This window comes from Laccaria bicolor, genomic scaffold (assembly GCF_000143565.1).
Source record: "Laccaria bicolor S238N-H82 LACBIscaffold_22 genomic scaffold, whole genome shotgun sequence".
NCBI classification, from domain to species: Eukaryota; Fungi; Basidiomycota; class Agaricomycetes; order Agaricales; family Hydnangiaceae; genus Laccaria; species Laccaria bicolor.
In genome coordinates, this window is record NW_001889893.1 from 103,223 (window position 1) to 107,123 (window position 3,901).

A 3,901-nucleotide genomic window follows, 5' to 3' on the forward strand; every position below is an offset into this window, starting at 1 on the left:
CCTCAAAAGTTGGAATCACCTTACAAATTTTGACATCAAGCTAGAGTTCAGGTTGACTATAAAGTTTACTGATAGACTACAAAAGTTGGACATACACTACAAAGTTAAGGTTAGAACCAACTTCAAAGTTGACTACAAAGTTTGGCTTAGGGTTAACTACCAAGTTTACTGATAGACTGGAAAAGACTAGCAAAGTTGGACTCAGACTACAAAGTTTACTGATAGACTACAAAAGACTACACCAGACTTACACTACAAAGGTAGGTTAGGGTTGACCACAAGATAGAGTTAGAGTTGACTACAAAGGTTAGACTTGATTACAAAGTTTACTGATGGACTACCAAAAGAATACAAAAGTAGGACATAGACTAGACTACAAAAGACTACAAAAAGACTACAAAAGTCACTTAGACTGGTTCTGTAGCCTACAAAAGTTTGTAGTGTTCACTTTTTGAGACTACAAAACTTGTAGTCCACTTTTCTGACATGTATTTGGTTATAGTGTTCTTGACTATGTATAAATTCATAGGAATGTAGTTGAAGGATTGACATGAATCCACATATTGCCATTGCTGCAACATCATGGACAAGTTGTCTTTCACATTAGAAGAAGCTACTATACTTTCATATCAATAGCTACTATTCTGTCTCAACACAGAGTCAATGATATGAGTTCATGGATGATGGGCTGATTGGTCCTGCAGGATGAGTTGCTGACATCATGCACAGGTTGTCTTTCATATCAAGAGAGGCTATTCTATGCTTTCATTTCATATTTGTGGCTGAAGCAGCTACTCTTACCTTCATATCAATAGCTACTGTTCTGTCTAGCTACTGTCCTGTCTGAAAACAGAGTCAACTTTGATATAAGTTGTTTCAGTGCCACAGTACTGTATGAATGATGGGCTGATTGGTCCTGGCATATATTCTTACTTTCAACAACAAAGTCAGGTTATGATGTAAGCTGATTATGTCTTGAGATAGAACACTAGTTGCCAATATGAAAGCATAGAATAGCCTCTTCTGATATGAAAGCCAACTTGTGCATGATCTCAACAACTTATGATGCAGGAATGGCAACATATAAAGTCACTTCAACTCTTCAATTATATCTCCATGAACCTATGACTATGTTTTGAGATAAGACAGTAGCAATCAATATGAAATGAAAGTATAGAATAGCCTTTTCTGATGGTCAATCCTTCAACCATATTCCTATGAACCTATATATAGTCAATTACATGTCAGAAAAGTGAACAATACAAACATTTGTAGTCTACAGAAGCAGACAACACAATGAAATATGCCTAGTGCAAACTCTTGTAATGGAAAAAGCAGACACTACAGACGTTTGTAGTCTCAAAAAGCAGTGACTACTAACTACTCTGACTTTGTAGTAAAAGTTCAACCTTTGTAGTTCTTGTAGACTATCAGTAGACTTTGTAGTTGAAGTTTGACTTTTGTAGTCCTTTGTGGTCTAGTCTATATCCCACCTTTGTAGTCTTATGTAGTCGATCAGTAAACTTTGTAGTCAACCTTAACACCAGCTTGTAGTCAACTCTAACCCTAACTTTGTAGTCTATAGTCAACCCTAACCCTAACTTGGTGGTGTAAGTCTTAACCCTAGCTTGTGGTCAACCCTAACCCTAGCTTGTGGTCAGCCCTAACCCTAACTTTGTAGAGTCAACCCTAACCCTCACTTGTCAACCCTAACCCTAACTTGATGGTATAAGTCTAACTTTGGTAAACTTTGTAGTCAACCTTAACCCTAGCTTGTAGTGAACACTAATCTAGTGAACCTTAACCCTAACTTGGTAGTCTAATCTAATTGTTGTAGTCTTTTCTACTCTATCAGTAGACTTTGTATTCAACCTTAGCTAACCCTAGCTTGTATTCAACCCTAACCCTAGCTTGTACTCAATAACTTTGTAGTCCATACTGACCTTTGTAGTCTGTCAGTGTCAGTTTCCCTTTTAGGGCATACACCTTCCTTTTTTGGTCATTTTCCCTATGGTACAATAATTGTAGCCCTTTCTTTTAGCTCTCTAAATGTTTTGAAATTATCTTCTTTGGTTTTGTATTCATAGAGAAAAATGCAAAAAAACACAGCACTCAGAACAATCTTTTACATAATATCTCCACAACAGGAGTACTTTAGAATATAATTTGACCAGATTCAGTAAGCTACAGTGTAGGGCTACAACTTTTAATTGGTCATGTGACCAACATTCCATTGGATCGACCCTGATGGGTAGAGACATCTTTATCTTGTTTTTCTTCCATTTTCATCAAACTAGCTGAGATTTCCTTTTGTGAAGTGTACTCTGAAAGCAGTTCCTAGCATTTTCTCAATCTCCAAGCTCATCATTGGAAGCAGCAAGCTCCTTACAGCCCCTCTAGATACTGTAGGCCAAAGCTGCCTAGTCTGGCAGTTGCTACACTCCCTGATCAAAAGTAATGTCACATGATTTTTTGGACAAAGTTGGTGCTATAACACAAGAACCAAACATTTTAAGAACTAAGGTCTGGTGTATGGAACATAGCTAAGGAGGTGTAGATTGTACATACCAAGTTTGGGGGTGAACGAATGAAAACTGAGGATAAGGCAGGGCATTGAGTGTGACAACTTCCAAAAATGGGATGTAACAAAATGGGAAATTCTGAATGACTGCAACCTACTGAAAGCAATTCACAACTTGAGGAAGAGATATTTTGAACACTGGATCTCCCTGCTATTGTTATGAGCTTCATAAAGTCTCTGGGCTAGAAATTTTTATATCCTCCCCTAAAAGGTAAATTTGAACTTATTCTCCCCTTTATGTATTTTTCACTCAATATATTTGTTGGAGTGAGGCAAAATAACTCCCTATTAATGTTTGTGGTGCATATAATACAAAAGGTAGGTAGAAATGTTAAAATGAACATTGCATGATGTCTGTAGAAGTTAATTTCCAGAGTTTTTCTGAAAGTAAACAAGTATCTACAACATTGGTCCTTCTTTTCTGCAAGAAGAAAAAATGCTACCATCCTTTTGAGTTGATCCATGGAGACTCAGGATGTCCTTTAAACAACACCTGCAATATAATATGATAGCAAATAAATTTACACTGGGTATAACTTGAAAAGTCCCCAATAAAAGTACATTTTGCGTAGAGCAATCATCCTGGACCAATCCTTGACATTTTTCTTGGTGAATTGGGGCTGAAAATATTTCACAAGACACTTTTCATATCTAGTAACACTATCCCAAAGAAATAAACAGAGATCCTATTTATACAAGGATCTGAGACCCCCAGACCTTTCTAGGCCTGATTTGGAAATCTCTCTGTCATGCTTCAGTGAGCTTTGTGGGCCATTTGAGAAGCATCTGTGCCCAAAACTCAGGAGATAGGTAGAAGCACTTAACATTGACATTCCAAAACATCTATATTAACTGTAACCCCTTGGAAGCAGGATTTCTGGGAACCATATTGACTATATGTCTCTTAATTTTCATAGTTTTCTAAAGTTTTATTAGCTATTGCATGCTTTATTCCTGTGAATGTGGTCAAATAAGATTATGGAACAGTAATAGTTATGTATATGTACAATACTATGACTTGTGTAAGAGGCCATTGCAAGCATGGCAGGAACAAGTCCTATTTTGCAAGAGTGGTAGTGACCCATTTCTGCTTTCTTTTCGCTTTTTTTCTGGATTTGTAGCTATATTTTTTACAAACTAGTATATCTTTCTATTTGAGTGTCACTCTGGGCTTCAAGCAGAGTACCTCAGTATCATCACCATCAATGAGCAATATTTCTTATTTGGAAGTCTATTTAAACTTGACATCATCACTATTAATCAGCACCATCCTCAATTTTCTCTGATTTCTCTGCCATGTTATGACTATTTTTATTAGCT